The sequence below is a fragment of the Sarcophilus harrisii genome, chromosome 5, assembly GCF_902635505.1.
Source record: "Sarcophilus harrisii chromosome 5, mSarHar1.11, whole genome shotgun sequence".
NCBI classification, from domain to species: domain Eukaryota; kingdom Metazoa; phylum Chordata; class Mammalia; order Dasyuromorphia; family Dasyuridae; genus Sarcophilus; species Sarcophilus harrisii.
The window spans coordinates 82328949-82352170 of record NC_045430.1 but is presented as its reverse complement, the minus strand read 5'-3'; positions in this window follow the sequence as shown (position 1 = coordinate 82352170).

Sequence of the window (23222 nt, the reverse complement as noted above, 5' to 3'; positions counted from 1 at the left end):
TTATAAATTGTCAATGTGAGACTCAAAATGAGGGGGAGATCAGACTTCCTGACTCCTAACGCCTTCTGCCTTCAAGAATTTATGATACTACCCCTCTAAAATATTCCAAAAGATAAGCGTATCCCAGATGCCTCATTGACATCTTTACTTCTGTTTATTCGGACATCCTGACTCTGGCTTTTAGTAAGAATTTATAGCCTCCCCCTATCTTGACAGAACCAAATGGGTCTGTGAAGAAGTTTTCTGCTTCTGTCCCCTTCTTTGTTTGTAAAAGGTATATAAGGATTTGGGATTCTCCCATTCATTGCTGGATACTTTGAGACAAGAGTCCTGTCCAGGCAATTATGCTCTCCAATTAATAAAATATTAAAAACTCTCTAATCTCTCTCCTGCCTCAGTTTCTCTTGAATTACAAGCAAAGAAGTTCAAAATGTAACTTCCAAACACAAGAATATTCTAATAGTGGAAATCTAACTCAGAAATAAAAAAAATCCAAGTAATAAACTCTTAAGAGAATTCAAAGCCATCATCACCTTTAAAGGAAGTACTTAAATTCTAATTAAAAGAAGTAATGGGAAACAGGAGGGAACAACATCTACAACTGTTAGCTATTGCTCCATTTGTTATTATCAAGTCTCAAGTCACAATTAGTATAGTTTAAGATTATATTCCCATGAGAGAGTCTTAATTTAGTTAATTCCTCACAAAATGTTTGTTTAGGTTTTGGTGTCAGAAATCACAACTCAGTTTAAAGTAAGCATTGGATATTCCCCCCAAATTTAATATTTGATTAAAATACTTTAAAGTAATAGCTATTTGTCCAACTACTAAACAATAGTGGGACTCAGATTCCTCAGTTTTCAAATATTAAATGTCTTTGTTCTCTTATATAGAAGTATGCACTGGGAAAAGGCACAAAGAAAATGTTACATTTAGAGGGCAAGAACATTCAGTCAATAAACATTAAGTATCTATTGTATACTAGGCTCAGTGCTGAGGACAAATTAAAAAAAAAGAAAACTAGGAAAAGGACTTTCCCTCAAGAAATTCATGGTTTAATGGGAAAGATGCAAAAGGATGAAGAAAAGATAAAAGGGGAAGGAAATGAAAGTGAAGAAAATATTGATCTTGGGGGCATGGTGGAGTCTACTGCAAGGAGTGCATCCAATGGGAAATTTCTATTTCAAGGGACATTTGGAAGGAGTTTTTTGCTTTACCCCTCCAGCCCTCTAATTAGAGAGTACTGAGAACACTGTTGAGGTAGGAGTACCAAAGCTGATGAAATCTTCCAGGACAATGAGTTTCCTGTGATGAGATTTCCTAGGACATGATCATGATGGAATCCAGTGACCCACAGGGCAAAGAAGGACATTCTCTTCCACCACCTCAATGGCCTTCCTATCCCTTGCATTTGTAAATGTAGTCAGCAAAGGTCTGAAAAGGGCTTTGTACCACTGCCAACATAGATACCAGCAACATTTAGCTATGACTTACTCTGTGACTAATACTATGATTTCTATTGTAAGGAAATTTCTACTATAAGAAAATTAAAAGTATTATCTTCAACAATGAGAAACTAGTAACTTAGAGACTGATGGGGGGAACTCTGAAATTGTCCTCTGACTTTGGGGGAAAGAAACTCTCCTTGAACTTTGGAGAAACTCTTCTATGGGAGAGGTTCACCTCAGGGAATCAAAATAAAGTGACTTTATTCTGTTATCTTGGTGGGACTAGCTGAACCTTCTATTGTGTTGAAAATTAATCCAGGACCACTCCTACTTAGCTTGAATTTAAGTGGTCTCATTCTACTGGAAATCTAGGCCTAAGGGCAGTAATCTCATTCAATTGATCTCAGCATTTTTAAACTCATAATTTGCAGAGGTCCAAAGTGGCACAGCTGCCTACCAGGAACCCCTGTCCTCTTTGTGGAGACACTCTCTTCTCAGTGTTAACTCCTCTGTTTATCTCTCTGTCAGGATTTCTCTGATAGGACCTTTATCTCTCTGCTAGGACCTTGCCACTGAGGAAGTCAGTCTCCTAGCAAAAGCTGACTTTTCAGTGCTAATAAACTTCCTTTTTGTCAGTCTAATGTTTCAGGTTTGTGAATTCTTTCATGTTGAACCTGCGCCGATTGCATCAAGACAATATTATCACACATGAGATAATTAGCAAACTATACAAGCTTTAGTACAGTGACTTGTACATAGAATGTGTTTAATAAGTGTTTGTTGTATTGAATGGAAATTCATTGCAATATAGTAATGGCTTCAGAATTATGCAGTATACATTAAAAGTTTGGAAGGAATTTGTTGGAGAGGGTATGTAGGAGTTCATTAGGGAGGAATAGAATATTTTTCTCTCTCTATTCTTTTTTGCAACACATAAGAGGTGCTCAACAGAGTTTTCAAAACAATGATTTTGATTTAACTAGCAGATGTTTGGCAACAGAGACAAAAAGACTCTGTTTGGAAGGGTTTTTCATAAGTTAACTTAAGCTCTTTTAATCATATCAAAATTGAGCTTGGCTACATTAGAAAATGAACATAAGAACCTTGTCAAATTCAGTAGAATTTTCAACTTATGGGATTATAAACAGGGTAATAATTCATTTTTATAGCTCTCAAAGAACTGAAAGAATTTGCAGACTGAACAACAGCTATGGTAAAGTATGTGGCAACATAGATTAGAGATTGATATTGTTCTAAAGTACTAGACATTGTAAATATTCATTAGGCTTTGTAAATATTCAGAAAAAAGGATGGGGGGAATTCTGTGAGCTGTCAGGAATTTGAAGTTGACTAGATGTCAGATAAATTAATGGATTAAGGAAGAGGGAACTGTGAAACACTTCGCCAGAGGGGAAATTCTAGGACTAAATAATGGTCCTCAAACAGTCCTTGTGAAACTAAGGCTTTGGAGCATGCTCAAATTACCTAACATAGAAGCACCCTGCTTCTGGGAGAAGACATCTTTCATTCTACCTAGATGGGAGTGGCTTCCTTTGATTGGATTGTGTATTCAGCATAGGTAATATCTTTAAAATTGCCAGAGTAAGATGGTCTCTATCTGCCTTTCCTGTTCACTCTTTTCTGCTCACAGACCAGAAAAAGTGGAAGTTTACTATAACATAAGCATCATGAACTTTCCCAGTGAAGGGGAAGTGCTATCTCTTCCTCTATTCCCCCTTTAGGCCCTATTGCCTAGTTTTGGGTATCGGAGGTAGAACCTCTTCTGAACCTGAAATCATTATGCTATGGTGCTTTTGGAGCCAGGATTTTAGGCTGGCCAGTCAACTCAGTAGAATCATGAGAAGTCAGAGTGCTTGGAACTCAAACCCAAGTGATGTTTTAGTCTTAGATCTTGTGCATTATATAGAAGCTGAGCTGAATTGTAAAACTAATCCTCCCCTCTCCAGGATATGACGTGGTTCAAGGGATGAGGGGGAGTTGGGGGACAGGAATATGTTTATATATTTTATAATATACTTTTGAAGTAAATATTCCTTTATAAAAGCTAATCTTACTATTAGAGATTAAATTGGAGTGCGGGAGGAACAGATCTTCCACATTGGAAGGAGTACTATTAGTAAGGGCTAGAATCAATTGCAAAAAGTCCCTGTTAGGTCACTGGAAAATCCTGGGGGAGGATGAAGTGTGATAAACCTGGTCTTTAGACACTGGGGGTCAGGGTATCTCTGTTACACTAGTAATTTAATAACCAGTATACCATAGAATCAGCCATCCCATCAACCTCTGCATTAATTAAAGCTTTCAGATCTATCTACTGAAAGACTTTTTAAACCATGGGAGTGGGAATATGGGGAAATAAGATTGGGAAAAATAAGATTAATTTAGGGATAGTTACTTCATTACAATGGATTGTATTGAAATATAATTATTTGAATAAGAATCCTGAATGTTCAATTAAGACATACTGAACTTTCCCATTCATCTAGAAATCTGGAAGAATAAGTGCCCCCATGAGAGAGCAATGATTTTCTGACATCAGATGATCTAGTATTTTATGGGAATAAGCTTATTTCATTGTGTAGAATTTTATAGTTGCTACTGACATTTTAAAATATCTGACTCTTTGTGACCCCATTTAGAGTTTTCTTGGCAAAGATATTGGAATGGTTTGCTATTTTTTTCTCTAGATCATTTTACATATGAAGAAATTGAGGCAAACAAAGTCAAGTGACTTTTTTAGGGTCATAGAGCTAGCTAAAAAGTATCTAAGGCCACAGTTGTACTCCAAGTCCTTGTATGTTATCAATCTATCTGCCCTGAGCATGGTGTAGTGCAGTGATGTAAAATTCATATAGAAAAGGGACCAATAAACAGTACATAAAGATCACTGCACACTGTATATTGACTTAGAAAACCACATATTAAAATTATTTGTGTTCTATTGTATTTTAATGTATTTTGTCAAATTATTTTCCAATTCTACTTTAGTCTGCAATTGGGAATATTGTAGGCTACAATATTGATACTTTAGGTGTAGTATACAAAATGCTGCAGTTGGGTTCAAATCCTATCTCTGATGATAACTGGGTGACCACTGGCAAATCACTTAAACTCTAAGATCTAACATGAATAACATGGAGTTATCCATCTAATGAAATTGTTTTTTTAACATCTCAAGTATGTTGCTTGGTTGAAGCACAAACCAAAAGATATTTTAAAAGACTCACAAACTCAAGTTAAGTTGGGTTTAATTTCAAATTCTTGGGAAAAATTTAGTACATTTGTAAAGGATATGGTCTTTCACAAACTTAATAAGAAAAAAATGGTTGTATAACAAGGTGTTAAAGTAACTGGAAAAATGTGGCCACGCCAGGTGAACCCTTTATGAAGTTAAAATGAGCCTTTAGAGAAAGTCATAAAGGAAGGAGCAACTGTGGGATGAGGAATGATTGGCCACGCCTTAAGGTGACCTTTAAAAGTCAATTCAGTGAGTCTAGGAACTCAATTTATGACAGGATGAGTATAAAGAAGATGCTTTGATCTAGGAGACAATTGGGGAGCAGAAATGCAAGAAGGGCGAGTGCCACAAAGAAAGGGGCTTTGACTTTGAGTCAGGCCAAATAGAAATGTCTGAAGGACTCTGATCACCCCCTATCATGCTGCACATGAATTCAATTGTTTATTTGGGCTGGCATTTGTACTAGGCAAGAAGTTTATACAAATATAAGTGAGAGTTCCTTTTCTCAAGGAGCTTATAAGCCAATGACAGAAGATTATCAGGTATACAAATAAATATAATGCAAAACAGTATATAGCAAGTGCCTATCAGGAAGTTAGGTGGTGCAGTGGCTATTATTGTTTGTCCTTTGTTTTGATCAATGATATCATGAAAGTTGTGACTTGGTGTGTGAATTGGATTTAGGTGAAGCAGTATGGTACAAAATTATCAGTCTCATTATCTCCTCTAGAATCATTGAAGTCTAGTGGCAAGACAAAAGTCAAGATAAATCCCTGAGGTCTTGTCACCAGGTCATCCACTGTATCCAGAGCCATTGCCAGTCATCTTGTAGTGGATAGAGTGCCAGACCTGAAGTTAAGAAGACTCATTTTCCTGAGTTCAAATTTGGCTTCAGACACTTCCTAGTTGTGTAATCCTAGGCAAGTCACTTAGCCTTTTTTGCCTTTTTTCCCTCATTTGTAAAACAAGCTGGAGAAGAAAACATAAAACTACAAAATATCTTTGCGAAAAGAACCTCACATAGAGTCATGAAGAGCAGGCTGTGACAGAAATGACTGAACAACAAAATATATATATATATATATAAAAGGAACTGATAAACTGCTATGAAATTTCAGAAAAAGGGAGAACATTTTTTATTGGTAGGACATAGAGATTAGAGCTGAAAGGGATTTGGAAATCACTGAATCCCTCATCAAGGGTACTGATCTGGAAGTGGTAAATGATTTTCCTAAAATCACACAGGTAGTAAATAGCAGAAACAGGACTTGATGCTATCTCTTCTGCTTAAGAATTTAAAGAGTTTGCTTCTATTAAAGCAAGTCATCTCCCTTATCAGGCCAGACATCATGGAAAAGATCATCTTTTAGTTGGACTGGAAGTTTAGGTAAACCATCTACCATAGATTTCTTGTCCTGGATCCCTCTCCCTCTCTTATTAAACCCTCTTATAATCTGACTTTTGCATTTATCATTCCAAGGAAAACTGCTCTGTTCAAAATTTCTATTGATCTCTTACTCATCAAATCCAAGCTACCTCTTAATGATCTCTTCACCTTCCAATTACCTGGGATTTTCTCATTTGATTACATTTTTATTATCTCCTTGAGGGAGGGGAATGTTTGTTACATTCATCGCAGTATTCCCTGCATCTAGCACAGTTCCTTATACACACATGAAATGCTTAATAAAATGCTTGTTGAAATGCATTTAACCGAAAGAATGCTGAAAACAAATTTCACCAGTTTCACAATTTTGCTTAAACTAATTCTCAGCATTGGATTCATTGAGAATGAGTATGTATGAAAGATGAGCCTCAATTCTCCTCCTGTCTCTTAGACATTTCTGTCTAATTTTTCATACTCATACTATCCAAAACTAATTTCATCATTCTTCCTTCAAAACTGGTTCCTTTTCCCTGCTTGCTATTGTTAATGGCAACATTGTTCTAGTTGCTGAGACCTGAAGCTTCAATGTTGCCTTTGTTTTCTCTTTCTCATAGTCCCATTAATTACCAGTTCTAATCTCTCAAAATCACTTGAATTCATCTCCAATTTAAGATTCTTTCTGTCTTCTCTACTTCAGGCCCTCCTGACTTCCCACATGAATTATTGCACTAGTGTCCTTCTGGATCCTCATGGTTTTTAGTCCCTACAAACTCTGAAATCTGGCCAGAGTCCTGCTGCCAGATTAATCTTCCTAAAGCACAATTTTCCTCACACCATGGTTCTGCTCATAATCTTTTTCTTTTCATTTTTTTCTATTATGAACTTCTTTTTATATCAAAATGTAACAAATATTTCAATTTACCAAGAACAAAGAAAGGATTATATATGAAATTGTAAACCACTTACATAGAGGTTTTTAAGAATGCATATTAAATTTAATGAGGTAGTAATAAAAATTGCTCTTTTTGTTTGTGCAAAAAACTTTTAAAGGCTCTCCATTGCTCACTTCCCCTCCCTCAATCCTATATCCTTTTTACTAAAATTCAGGGCAATCCACAATCTAATGTCTACAGATTTTTTCAGCTTTATTTCACATTACTCTTTTTAATTAAACTATATTCTTTGCTATCTGTCAAAAAGTCCCTGTGGTTTTAACTTTTTAGTATTTGCTCATTCCATTCTCTATATTTTGAATGTGCTCCTCCTGGCCCCACTGCACTTCACAATCCATGATCTCTACTTGTCAAAATCAATCAATTAATCAATATTTATTGAGGCCTTAATATGTCAGGCACTATGCTAATTGCTGGGGATGCAAAAAAAAGAAGCAAAAGACAGTCCCTGTCCTCAAAAATCTTACATTCTAATTGGGGAGACAACATAAAACCAAATATATATATAAAACAAGCTATATATAAGATAAATAGGAAATAATTAATAGAAGGAGGCCCTGGAATTAAGAGGGGTTGGGAAAGACTTCATGTAGAAGGTGGGATTTTAGTTAAAGGAAATCAGTAGTCATAGGAAAGTAGCAAGAGCATTTCAGGCCTGGGGGGCAAATAGAGAAAACACCTGGAGCCCAGAGATTTTGTTTACTGAACAACTAAGAGACCAGTCACTGCACTGAAGAACATACACCAGGGAGTAAGCTATAAGGAAACTGGAAAGGTAGGAAGGGGCTAGTTTAAGAAGGGCTTTGGAAGCTAAAGAGAATTTTGTTTTTGATTTTAGAGGCAATAGGTAGCAACTGGGGTTCATCAGATCTACACTTCAAGAATATAAATTTAATGATTGAATGGAGGATGGATGGGAGTGAGAAAGACTTGGGCAGGCAGACCCACCAGTTATTGCAATAATCCAGGTATGAGGTGGTGGGGACCTGTACTGAATTCATGGTATGTCAGAGAAGAGAAAGGCATATTCCAGAGATGTCACAAAGGCAAAATCAATAGACTTTGGCACCAGCTTGTATATAGTGCGTAAAGGATAGTAAGGAATCTAGGATGATTCCTACATTGTTAAGCTGAGGAACTGGGAGAATGGTGTTGTTCTCTACAGTAATAAGGAAAGTAGGGAGGGGGTAGGTTGTGAGGAGGGGAAAAAATAGTGAGTTCCATTTTAATCATATTGAGTTTAAGATATCCACTGAATATCCATTTCAAGATGTCTGAAAAGCAAATGAAAATGTGAGATTGGAGATGAACAGAAAAAAAGGATCTGGAAAGATAGATTTGAGAATCTTCAGCAGAAAGATAGTAATTAAAAATGGTGTCTTTTCCAATTAAAAGTAATAACAATTTTAAATATTTGAAATAAAAGTTTTGAGTTCCAATCAATTCCCTCCTTCCTAACCCTCCCTTATTTCCTTAAGAAGGCAAATAATTTGATTTAGATTATACATGTACAGTCCTGCAAAGTATATTTTCATATTAGCAATGCTGCAAAAGAAAACAGATAAAAAACAAAAAGCAAAACCAAATCAAATGAAGTAAAAAAAGTACTCTTTGGTCTGCATTTATATTCTATCAGTTCTTTGGAGACAAATAACATTTTTCATCATAAGTCTTCTGAAATTTCCTTGCTTAAATATTTTAAATAAAAATTTTGAGTTCCAAATTAATTCTCTCCTTCCTAACCTTCTCCCACTTTCCTTAAAAAGGCAAATAATTTGATTTAGATGATACATGTGCAGTCCTGCAAAGCATATTTTCATATTGGCAATGTTGCAAAAAAAAAAACAAAACACCACAGAAAAAAAACCAAAAAACAAACCCAAGACAAATAAAGTAAAAAAGTACTCTTTGTTTTACATTTAGATTTCATCAGTTCTTTGGAGGTGAGTAACATTTTTCATCATAACTCTTTTGAAATTTCCTTGGCTTATTATATTTCTGAGAAGAGCTGTCATTCATAATGACTCATCATGTAATATTGCTGTTATTATGTACAATATTCTCCTGGTTCTGCTCCCTTCATTTTGCTTTTATTCATATGTCTTCCAAGGTTTTTCTGAAACCCTCCTACTTGTCACTTTTTATAGTACTATAATAAGATTTAATTACAATCATATACCACAGTTTGTTTACCCAACCCCCCCAATTGATGGACATCCCTTAAATTTCTAATTCTCTGCTATCACAAAAAGAGCAATGATTTTTTTGGGGGTAAAAATGGATCATCTTCCTTTTCTTACCCCCACTTTTTTTATCTCTTTGGGATACAGACCTGGTAGTGGTATTATTGATAAATCAAAGGGAATGCACAGTTTTATAGCCTTTTGGGCATAGTTCCAAATTGTTCTCCAGAATAGTTGGATCAATTCACAACGTCATCAATAGTGTATTAGTATAAGCTCATATGTAAAAAAAAATATGAAAATAAAATGCCTTTTCACTAGTTTGCAAGAAAAACTGATTGACCTCAGGGAAAATAGAAATTTTCTAACTCAATTTCACCGAAACCTTTTCATAACTGGTGCATGAAATTGAAAAATGATTATTACACTTAAGTGAGGAAGAGCAACAAATTATGCCCTTCTTCCATTTGAATCAATTTATCTTTGGGAGGCATCTTTTTCTGCAATGACAGTCATTCAAACCAATATAAGACTAGCATAGATTAAAATTAGAACCATGGAAAGTATAGATTAATGAATATATATGTATTGGGAACATGTGCTCATATATACACATATTTATTGATGGATTACATGGTCAAAACACTTCATAAATTACTGTTCTAAGGCATTGGAATGAAAGTAGTACAGGAAGTAATGCCATCATCTGCCTCCTCTGCTCTTACTTTTAAGCTTCTTTATGAAACTGGAGGAAATGCCCCAAATGTGCTGATTGGATGGATGCATAATAAATTCATGTTATTTATCCTCAACTGAGTCCACATTGTCTCAAAGCAAAAATCTTTCTCTAATTGATTCCCCATTCCACTCCCTACAGAAACTGTTCACAGACATCTCCTTTCTCCTCCCTATCTTTTGTTCTCCCAGCTCAGTTGAAGGCTTTTCTCTTATTTTACTGAAAAGATTGAGGCCATTCATTGTGAACTCCCTTTTCTCTTGTTCTCTTCATCTCAAAACACTTTGATATTATTTCCCACTATCTCTTCCTTTTTCTCAGTTTCTCATAAAGTACTGGCCCTTTGCCTTACCAAAGTCAACACCTCTATATATGTACTTGATACCATCCCTTTCAGTCATCTCTTGCAGATTATGATCTCAGCCATCCCTTTTCTCTTTCAATTCAATTTTTCTTTCAATTTTCCCTCACTGTTTTCTTCCCCTAGCACTTTCAAACATGTTTGCCATACTCCAGTCTTAAAATTTTTTTTTTCACTAGATGCTACCATTTCTTCAAGCTTTTGTTGTCGATGTTGTTCAGGCATGTCTGACTCTTGTGACCCCATTTTTTTGGGCAAAGATAATGAAGTGGCTTGTAATTTCCTCCTCTAGTTCATTATACATATGAAGAAACTGAGGCAAACAGGGTTAAACGACATATCCAGGGTCATACAACTAATAAGTGTCTAAGGTCAGATTTGAATTCACGTATTCCTGATTCTTGTTGGTCCTTGAATCTATCCACTGCCACCACTGAACTTCTATCATGCTATATTTCTTCCCCCTTTCTCAGCCAAACTCTTTGAAAAAGTTGTTTACATTCTCTGCTTTTACTATCTTTCTTCTCATTCCTTAATTTTTTGCAATCTGGCTTTTGACCACACCACTCAAATGAAACTGCTTTCTCTAAAGTTATCAATGCTTGCTTACTGCCAAATCTGATAGACTTTTCTCAGTTTTACTCTTTATCAATTATCCTTTGCATTTAATATTGTAGACCACCCTCTCCTCTCTGGGTTTTTATGATGCTACTACTTTCTCCTGCTTCACTTCCTATCTATCTGACTATTCCTTCTCTCTCCTCCCGCCCCCAACTGTGACTGCTTCCTAAAGTTTTTTTTTTCCGTCTACATTCTTGTTCTTCCTTTATATTCTATCTTGGTAACCTCATTAACTCCCATAGGTTGAACTATCATCTTTATGAAGACAGCTCCCAGAGCTATATATGTAGCTCAGCCTCATGCCTGAGATTTTATCTTATATCAACAGTTACATATTGGATATTTCAAATGGGATATAACATAATAAACTCAACATATCTAAAATTGAATGATTTTCTTTCTTTCCTCTACAAGTCTCTTTTCTTTTAAACTCTCCTGTTTCTGTCCATCCTTATTTCTTATTCACAACTTCAGTCATATCTTGAATTCTTTACTCTCACCCAACGTATCTGATCAAATGCCAATTCTTTATAGTGTTAGTTTCTTTTTTCTTTTAGTTTTAGCTTATAGAATAAAACAAACATTTCTATAATATAGTATAATAAAAAATGATTGCACATGAAGCCACAAATTAAGTATATAATAAAGTTATCATGTAAATTCCTTTTTTCTCTTCCCTCCCCTTTTAGAGATGACTATTAGACACAAATAGGTGTACATATTATATATATACATTTATGTAAAATTATTCTCTACATACTTTCATTTACCAGTTCTTTCTCTGGATGCAGAAAGTATATTTATTCATATTTTCTTTTTAGTTAATTTGATTATTCATAATAGTCAAAATGACTTAATTACTCAGACTTGCTAGGTGAATGATATCTCTTGCATCAGCTCCCTCTCTCCATCACATGGATACCAGCTTAATTCAGATTCTCATCAATCTTCACTATTGTAATAATCTCCAAATTAGTCTTGTTTAAAGTTCCTCTTTCCTCTGTCCCATTCTATACAGGGGATGGTACCATGAATGGTAAGGATCTTGTACTGGGTTCTGGTTTTGATTTGATGCTAGCCAACTGTGTCATATTGAGCACATCAGTTCACCTCTCTTGTTCTCAGTCTCCTCATCTTGAAAACTTAGGCACTGGACTAGAAGATCTTGAAGATCTTTTTAGTTTAAAATATTAAATGACTTTATTCCACTTTTGGCTTGACTAATTTTGTAGGCAGGTATGTGTGTTTGATTGAGTTTCAGTAACTGTAACTTGAGGTAAGGGGTGTGTCCCTGGGGAAAATGGTTTGAGAAGCATTGATCTAAGGTCTACCAGCAGGCAAAACATATGGAATGTGGATGTAATTCATCTGCAGCTTGATGTTTATTGATGCCTTTGTGCTGATTATAGAAAATGAAAGCTTTTTTTTTCTTTAAGAACGGTGTGATTTTTTATTTTTTTGGCATGGATTTCAAAGCACTTAGCAATCATTTCCTTCACAATATACTTTTGCTCACCATCAACTGCAATCATATTTCCTTGATTACTACCTGAAGTTAAAATATTTTCTTCACTTTCATAAAAAGAGGCTAAAATAATAGGTAGGATTACAATCAGCAATCCATAATCAGAGAATTGATTTAGAACCTATTACAACAGTCAAGCAAAAGTGAAATTTTAATGAAATCTTTAGAACAACATTTTTCCTCTTCAATTCCTAAGTAGGCTGGCAGTTTATCATTTTAAAAGATATTTTTTTTTGTATTGTCACCATCCTAGGTAAAATAAAATATTTCTATTCACAGGAGGGGCTGCTGAGAAACACCTAAGGTTTTCCATCTTCTTTAGTGAAACATTCAGGGTAGTCCTCCATCTAAGGCTTTTGCCTTTTCTAGTTATTATAGAAAAATGGTTTCTAACCTTTTGCATGCTATTCTCTATATCCCACAGAAGTTCAAAAGACATTCATCCTTCACTAAACAGATCATTGTTCTCTCACCGCAGTCATGTTACCTTCCTATTATCTTTAGGATCTAATATAAACCCTTGGGCTTGGCATTTAAAACTATTCATGATACTGTCCTTTCCTACTTTTTCAGTCTTCTTACATCTTATTCTCCTCTACGAACCTTACATTCCTGAAATATTGGCCTACTTGTAGTTCAGTGAACACCATCTCCCACCTTTCAAATGAATGAAATTTAATCTCCATCAATGGAGATTTGTTGTTGTTCACTCATTTCAGTTGTATCCAATACTTTGTGACCCCATTTGGTTTTCTTGGCAAAGAAATGGTTTGGCCATTTCTTTCTCCAGAACATTTTATAGATGAGAAAACTAAGGCAAACAGAGTTAAGTAATTTGCTTAGGATCACATAGCTGGTAAGTTTCTGAGGCCAGATTTGAACTTGGGAAGATGAATCTTTCTGACTCCAGGCCCAATAATGTTCTATCCATTTTATCACTTAACTGCTTTTATCAATGAAACACATAACCACAAAAATGAGATTGCAATTCATTCAAATATGTAGTAAAAATGGGGAAACATTTTAAAAGGGGTGATCTTGTGGTTCACATGTGAAAATAGGTGGAAGCACTTTTTTAAATTGCAAGAAATACTAACATATAAAGAAGGTGGTGGTGGAGCTGAGACTTGCAGGAAAGTAGGGTTTCTAAGAAGTATGGTGGGGGGAAGAAGGGAGGTACAGTCCAGGTACAGAAGCAAAATTGCTGTAATTGAAGAATGCCCACCGATATATGTAGGACTCTGTGGTTCAACCAGAGAATTTAGGAAAGGAAGTGACAATGAAGAAATGATAATGTGGGAAGGGGCCAAATTTTGAAGAATTTAAAATGCAGCCAGGGGTTTAATTTGATCCTAGCAGTAATAGACATTGAGTTTATTGAGAATAGGATTAACAGAATCACACACTTAGCTGAGTAGAAGAGGGAGGTCAATTAGAAGACTATTATAATAATTCAGATGAGAAGTGATGAAAGTTTCTACTAGAGTGATGATCATAGGAGTGTATAGAAGTGGCTTGTGAGGGAGATAAAGTGAAGAAAGTGCCAAGATTTGGCAAATAAATATGTGGGGTGAGGAGGGAGTTGGGCAAGGAATATATGAACTGGAAGGATTAGAAGGAGAATGAAATTTAGACAGATTAAGTAATTTACTCAACATTACAGGGTTAGTAAATTTTGGCACATGGCTATAAATTCAGTTCTTCCTGTTTCTATATACTACTCTTTGCATTATATCAGCAGTAGTAGCCATCAAATTGCCATGAATATTGCCACTCCCCCAGCACCAGTACCACCACTACCACTGCACACTCACTCACTGCCATGAAAACCAACATTGATATTATTGCCTCTATCAGTGATGTCTTTACTAGCTCCATTACTAACCTTATGCCTACTACCACTCCCATTACCACCACATCCACTACCATTACCAATATCAGTACCACTACTGATCATCAAAACAATCACCATCCATACTTCTCACCATTGGGGTAGCTAGGTGATGCAGTGGATAGAGGACCAGCCCTGAAATCAGGAGGACCTGAGTTCAAATCCAGCCTCAGACACTTAACACTTCCTAGCTGTGTGACCATGGGCAAGTCACTTACCCCCAATTGCCTCAGTCAAAAAAAAATGCTTCTCACCATCAGGACCACTGTCATCACTACTGCCACTATTAGAATCCCTATGAGCATCATCAATAGCACCACCAAAAGCACTGTAGTTTATTCCAGGAAATGATAGCATCCAACAATTAACTGGGAGAAAGCTTTTCAATTTCAGACTTTGTTAAACCATAGAAGTGTCACTTTTCTCAATACTCTGTTAGTTTTTCTATAATTTGGGAGCTTATATTTAGTGAATACTTGAAAAAGTAACTATCCTTTTCATTGTGTTTCTCAGCACAAATTCTCCTGTTATTTTTTCACATCATAAAATTTCCACTTGAAGAAGAGAAGTCAAGAACATACCAAATAACCTGTCTTCATGTAAATGAGACATTCTGCTTATGTCAACCCATTTCAGTCTCTAGTGGAGATAATGCTTTGGTCTCTAAACTCAGATTATAGCAACTAGTTTTAGATGAACATTAAATTGAGTAATGAATTGATCTACCAAAAATCACTAAGAGATCTATGGTCCAAGTATGTGAAGTTGAAGTTTTCAAAAAAAGAAATCCAAGTTATCAATATGAAGGCATACCCAGATTCACTGATAATTAGAGAAGTGAAAATTAAAGGAACTCTGAAGTTCTATTTCACACTTATCAGATTGTCAGAGATGACAAAAGAGGAAAATAACAGATGTTAGGAGGGGAGGAGGAAAAACAGGCACATTAATGCACCAATAATAATTGCCAGGAACAATGCACAGTGCCTGGCACCTAATATACATGTTAACTATTGTTATTATTGATATTATGATTATTGTTATTGATGTTGGAATTTGCTATCCAGCCATTCTGGATAGCAGTTGGGAACTATTCAATAGTAATAATCATTAAATTGTGCATATATTTTGACTCTGTGTTATTACTACCAGGTCCAAGAAGAACAAAGAAAAAGGAAAAAGCCCCATATGTGCCATGGTATTTTTACATAAAATGGTGTGTGTAACATAAAACTAAATATTTTATATAAAATAAACATAAATAGAAAATATTCATAAAATAAACTAATATATTTTATATAGCATATAACTTATATGTATAATTTAAATACCATAGCTCTTTTCATAGTTGGTAAAACTGGAAATTAAGGTGTTAGTAACCTACTGGGAATGATCAAACAAATTATGGTATGTAAACTATATACCATAATAATTAGAAATATTATTACATCATAGGAAGTGACAAAATTGTTTCAGAGCAGATTGGAAGACCTGTCTACATTGAGGTACATTGGAGTTAGCAGAACTTGGAGAACAATTTATACAATGATAATCTTATGAAGAAAAACAACTTTAAAAGACTTCAGAATTCTGATCAGTGCAAAGACAAATCACAATTCCAAAAGACTGAAAATAAAGCATACTCCTATTAGAGTGGTGATGGATTTAAAATAAATAATGCAGATATTTTAGGATGTGAAAAAAAGAAGAAATTTATTTTGTTCCATTATGAATATTGTTAAGATGGTTTTTCTCTCTCCTTTTATATACTCATTGAGGGTATATAAAAACTAGAAAAAAATTGTAATCAGAAAAATAATAAAATTAAATAAAAATAATCTTTCTGTTTAAAGACTTACAGTCCTTTGCAAGGGTAGGCAGCATGGTGAAGCACCTGGGTTCTACTTCTCTGTTGTTTAGTAGCTCTGATCTTTTGAAAATTAAATATTCTTTCTAGAGGTTATTTTATTCTCTATAAAATGATTTGGTGGGAATGGATTCTCACTAAGGTCCCACTTAATGGTGGAGTAGATAGAATGTGGATCCTGGAATTAGACTTTTCTTTGTGAATATCACCTTAGAAACTTACTAGATTCTGGGCAAGTCACTTAACTTTATTTGCCTCAGTTTCTTTCTCTGTAAAATGAGCTGGAGAAAAAAAATGATAAACTACTCTAGGATTTTTTACCAAGAACCTCCCCAAAGAGGTCACAAAGTTGGACACAACTGAAATGACTGAACAACAATAACAAGAAAAATAAGCTCTAAATTCTGTGGGAGGTAATTGGGGTCAGACTTAAAGAACCACAAAGTCCTATTTATCTACTCCTGTTTATTTACCTTGAAGAACGATGAGGTCAAGGGTAGGTGAGAAGTCCTTCAGCTGAAGGGAGTTCAAGAGAAAGAAGAAGAAAACAACAAGCATTTATTAAGCACCTATTTTGTGCCAGGCACTGTGCTAAGCACTTTATGCATATTATTTTATTTAATCCTTTCAGCAACCTTAGGAGGTATGGCTATTCTCATAATTATTATTATTTTCATTTTATAGTTGAAAAAACCAAGGCAGATAATTAGGGGCCTGAGGTAGGATTAGAATTCATCTTCCTGACTAAAGACCCAGTGTGCTGCCCATAGTGCTCCCTGCAATGGGGTCTGGGCTACACCCTGATAAATTCATTTGTATAGCACTCAGCTAGTAAGCATAAGAGCTGATATTGGAATAATAATAATAATAATTGCACTTACTGTGTGCCAGACACTGTGCTAAGCATTTTGTAATTATTATCCTATTTGATCCTCATGACAATAGCTGGGAAGCAGGGGCTATTATTATCCTTATATTCAGATGGAGAAATTGAGGCAAACAGAGATTAAGTGATTTGCCCAGGATCACATGGGAACTGAGTATCTGAGACAGGATTTGAACTTAAATTTTTGGGACTCTGGACCCACTGCTCTAATCCCGACTGTCACCTAACAGCCGCAAACAGAACCCAGGCTTGTTCTGCATTTAAGCAGAGAGATCTTCCCATTGTATCACGTTGCCTCCCTAAAATTGTGCACAAACTCTAAGAACAACTGAGCTTAGCAAATTGAAAGAACTCTTTGTCTAACTCAACACTTTATTGCTTCCCTTAATGTTGATTTATTATAGCCATCCGTGGTTCTTGCCTCTTGTTAACTCCCTTGGACTTTATTCAAGTCTTTGTTTTGATCTCATTCCTGTTTCAAATACCATTTGTTAAATATGGTTTTTTAGCTCCACCACATGCCTTTCTGTTTACAGATGTTGACTTGTGGGTGCCAGACTTAGAGCCCTTCCCTATGCAGTAATGTCCTGGATATATGTCTCCCCTAGTTTCCCAAACTGAAAGAATATCATTTAAATTCCATGCCTCCCACTTAGGTGTTATGCCAAAAGCAGGGCTCAGGTGAATAAAACTCTCAAACTATCTCTTTCGGAAGGATATAATCTATGAGAGAAAAGGGGAGGAACCCTATTGATCTTTGGCAGATCCTTCTAGCCCAAAGACATTCTGAAGTAATTAATTAAAATGATAGGTTGGTGTGGGCAAAGTTGTGGAAGAGACAGAAATAGCATTGGACTTTGTGCTAAGGGGAGTAGATAGTTGCTGACTAGTATGATGTGAAGAATGTTGAGAAGGTCCCCTGATCCTCAAGTAGTACTTAAGGTACCACTGAATCTGAAATTTGACCACTGGAAATTCATTTTTCTATCTAAAGCATCCTCTTTTAAAATGCTCAATGGGATTAGCACTTTTTAATGGATCCATTAAGTGCTTTACACCTTGATGAGGAATTAATTGATTGTGAATTAATTGATCATGGTAGGCTATGGGATAAGAGCAGAGTCATTCTGGAAGGTGCACTGAATTGGATGTCAGAATCACATAATCTCAGAGGCCCTAGATTTAAACTTGGTATTACTAATTACAAGTGGTCTGTTGGGCTTCCATCTTCTCAGTTATAAATTGAGGGGATGGGATTGGATGATCTGTAAGGTACATTTTAGTTGTAAATCTTATGAAGGTGAAAGATAAAGTGTGTGTATGTGTTCTGAATGTTGGCTGAGACCTCACTGTGTCCCCTACTATTGGAGTTCATTTTATAGCTCTCAAAGTTGTGCATTAGAGTTATTCCACTAATTCCCCATGGAAAATACATTTCATAATATTTCTGAGAATCAGTCCCTGCCCACATTTACTCTTCCTTTTTTGGTTTATCAGCATCCTTTGGCTAAACCTAATTACTAAAGATTTCCATCAATTTTGAATCAAAGTTTTCAAATAGGGGGATCAAATTATCATAAGTATTATTTTGTGGTTGCTGTTCAATTGTTCAGTTTTGTCCAACTGTTTGTGACTCTGTGGCTATAGTACATTAATACTCTCCATGGAATTTTCTTGGCAAAGATATTGGAGTGGTTTGCCATTTCTTTCTCTAATGGATTAAGGCAAACAGGGTTAAATGACTTATAAGCTAGTAAATACAGCTGGTAAATGTCTGAGGTTGAATTTGAACTCAGTTCTTCCTAACCCCTGACCCAGCCCTCTATCTATCTATGTTCTCTCTAGTCATCTATATTCCATTTAATCTAAATCAAGAAATTGGCCAATTCCTCAGTTTGGTGAGAAAACTTTTGTGGAGGACAGCACCTGTTAGGCTAGGGTGGGAAAGTGTATTTCAATTATAGTCACTATTTTTGGGGCTGGGCTGTTTCCAGCTAGGATGAGTGGCTGATATGATAGTTTCCTGATGAGGAGCTAGATTTGATAATGGGAAGGACCTTAGACATCATCTAGGCTCAATCCTCATTCTAAATCTAGGATGTGTATACTGGAACCTAGAGAGAAGGGATCCATTGACTTGCTTTTTCCCATTCTTATCACAATTCTTCTCTGGTCAAGAATGGTACTGTATTGAGAAACAGTCCCCTGTTTTCCAAGAAATCCTGTCTTATGGTGGGGGGGGGGATTCTTAGTAGTGTAGACTTAGGCAGCAAATGAGATGTGCCCTTCTAGCAGGGGGCACAGGAGACAAAAGCAGTTTTCTCTGTGGGGCTGAGTCATATTAGAATTCCTTCCTGAAGGGGACTAGGATTATGAAGGTTATTAAGTATAAGTCAGAGAAAGGACCATGCAAAAAGTATGAGTCAGGAACCAGTGCCTGGGAGAGAGAGATGAAGGGCATGGAGATTTCAATTAAATTAAAGAAGCGGATTCAGAGAAAGTGGAAATTGGGAGAGAGGGAGGGAATCAAATAACAAGAAACCAGGAGACAAATTAAAACATAAACACTGGCCCCTAAGAACTTTCACTGCAATCAGGATAGACCTTCTAGTAGTAAGAGCACCTTACAGACCTCTTACTTAGCACTATAACCACTAGACTTGATCTCAGAAGAATGGTTCTGACTTTTTGCTCTATTACTTAGTAACTAGGTTATTTCGCACAATTTCTTCATCCTTAAAATAGGGATGATAACCATTGCATTAGCTGTACATTGAACAGTGTGGAAGCACTTTGTACAAATAGATCCTCCGTAATTGTGAACTATCATAATTTTTCTTTTTCTTTATCTTTTACATAGTCACCTACTGGCATTTCTACAATCCACTTCAAAATGGTGACCAGTGATGCGGTCCACATAAAGCTCTCAAATAACTCCTCTATATCTCAGTATCCTTTAAAGTATCCTGAGACAATTAAGTATCTTATTTAGGAGTAGGTTTTTGGAAGGCTAGAGATTTTATGTAATCTCTTATCTAGGAGTTGTCCATTTTCCAAATTGTCCAGGGCTAGCAGTAAGGTTGGAGTGGGGACAATTAATGGCACCTGGTACAAGTCTTAGACCCTTGGAAGGAATTATCTTGGGCACTTGGAGGATTTTTAGAGTTTTTATGTCAACTTTTAAAGTGTAAGACTTTTTTTTTCCTTGATAAAACTGCATCACTACTACTGCTAATCTTTTGTGCTTATCAATTGTGACTTTTATCATTTTTTGGTTCACAAATGGAATAGAGGAAGGGACAAAAGTGATGATAGGGATGGAAAGGAGATAGAGAGTCAGAGGGAAAGCAAAAAAAGGAAACTGGCTGTCACTAGGGAGAAAGAAGGAGGAAAGAAATTAAAACGGTGCCTGTGTTCATCTAATGAGATTTGATGATGGTAATATTAAATTAGCTGTGAGTGTCAGAAGACGTGGGCCAGTTAAGTGGCACAGTGGATAGAGCTCCTGGCCTGCAGGCAGGAAGACACATATCCTGTTCAAATGTAAACCATTCCAGGATCTTTGCCAAGAAAATCCTGAAAGAGGTCACAAAAAGTTGGATATGACTGAAATGACTGAACAATACAAAACAAAACAAAAGAAAAAACCATCTAAATTCTGTGGGAGGTAGATGGGGTCAGACTTAAGGAATCACAGTCCCATTTATTTACTACTGTTTATTTACCTATTGGCCAGGAGAAAAATGAGATCAAGGGTAGGTGGAAAGTACTTCAGCTGAAGGGAATTCAATAGAAAGAAGAAAGCAACAAACATTTATTAAGTACCCACTGTGTGCCAGGCACTGTGCTAATCACTTTACACATATTATCTCTTTTAATCCTTTCAGCAACCCTAGGAGGTAGGTGCTATTATTATCCTCATTTATCCTCATTTTACAACTTGAGAAACTGAGGCAGAGTTCACATTTGAGTTCAAATCCAGCCTCAGACACTTACTAGCAGTGAGAACCCTAGGCAAGCCACTTAACCCTGCTTTCCTCAATTTCCTCAGCTATAAAATGAGCTGGAGAAGGAAAGGCAAATTAATCTAGTAACTCTACCTCTCGAGAAAACTCCAAATAGGGTCAAGAAGAGTCAGATGTGACTGATAGGGCATAGGACTGTTTTCAAGAGAAGCTCCACAACTGGTCATCTTGATAATGGTTAGATATCACCCATATTCTCTTCTTCCTCTTGTCTGTCTCATTGCTTCTTCTCATTGTTGGATATTCGTTCATGTCACACCTGATAATCTAGTGTATCTCCCAAGAATCTATTCGGTTCTCTTCTCTCCTACCACTATACTCTCTCACTCAATAGCTTCCATGGATTTAATTATCATCTCTATGAAGATAATTTTCAGATCTATTAATTTAATCCTGATTACCCTTCCTTTTCTTAGGTTCTCTCATCCAAATGCCAAATCTTTCAAGTTGTATGCCCCATAGACATAAGCTCAACATGTACACAACAAAATTCCCAGACTTCCCTATTACAGTTGAGAGTACTACCATCCTCCTTCTTAATTAAGTTTATAACCTAACTCTTATTTTTGACTTCTCACTCATACTCATCTGGAACATGTACCTCCAGAGTTATTTTAAGGATCAAATGCAATACTCATAAAGCACTTAATTCAGAGATTGGCACATGGTAGACACTAAATAAATGTTCACTATTATTGTTATCTCTTTAATTAAAAGAGCTATGTGAAATCTAGGCATCTGTCTATGACTGGAAATTTATTCTCTCATACCCATCCAGATGGTTTTTAATATGTAGCCATCTTCCAGTGAATTGGCATTAAAGTCCACCTCTCCATGATTTTGAAAAGGGAATATTTAATTAAAGGAATATGACTTAAATTAATACATAAGTTCCTTGAATGATTCCCTTTGAAAAGAAAACTAATTCTATGATGATTTTTGCAGTATCATCTGTACAGCTGCATACATTGATATTGTTTTGTGGACTTTGTCCCCGGTGAGAAAACTAAGAAAAAGCTGTCAAATAATTTCACTGGATCATTCACATTCATGCTCTGAAAATTGGTTTTGGTTACAAATGCTATGTTTAAGTCCAGTGACAGATTTTGTATTATAATTTGTCTGGGAAAACACACGGGTAGCCAAATATCCATTTTGATTCCAAGACTGACACCCTAAAGAGCAATTACACAGCCAGCAATGGTCATACTAAACTTATTTGAATCAAGAGGTTTATCGTGAATGGGATTGGGTTAGAACCAATAAAGAGCTTCTTGATCAAATACTGAAATTGATTAAGGTAGACATGAAATCTCAATGTTTGGTGAATTTAAAGTAGAATGAACCTACTACATGTCCAGTTTCAATGATTTAGAGATTTATCTGACTTAAGTGAGAATGGTAATCTGGATAAACTTTGGAGTTCTTGTTAAGCTATAGATTTTTTTTTAAAACTCAGTATACTTTATTAATGTACAAACATCAGCACAGCCATATGGACACACTGGCTGATTTACTTCCACTTTTGCCTTCAAGTTGCCAAAGCACTTTTGAGCAGTCAGACTCAGCAGGACTGAAAAGTGTTAATCAAACTTAATTATTTTGATAAGTACCTAAAACTGTACTTATTAGTTATAAGGTATTGTTTAGAAATCTTTTCAAAATAATGATAATTTACCTGAACTCATTCTTCATTAATTAACAAACTCTACCTTGTTATAGCCATGCCATCCTGGGGATTCTGAATTCTTGGTTACCTTTGTTTAAACTCTGTTCTCCATTCCTATTACCCCCACTGACAACTCCCTTACTCCTATTTCTCTCAACCTGATCTCTCCTCACAACTTCCCACTTTCACACTATCCAACTTTTCCACTGTACTCTTTGGAAAGCTTGCTGTAGTGATAACAAATTGGATTTCATTTTAAATCTTTTTCCTTTATCTCTTCCTCTAACTTCATGAATTTACTGAGACCTGGCTCCCTTCTGGTGACTCAGTTTCCATGACCAGAATTGGGTGCACTTTCACTCATAATGTCCTATCTCTCCAAACACCACCTCCCTCTCTGGTCATTCTGGG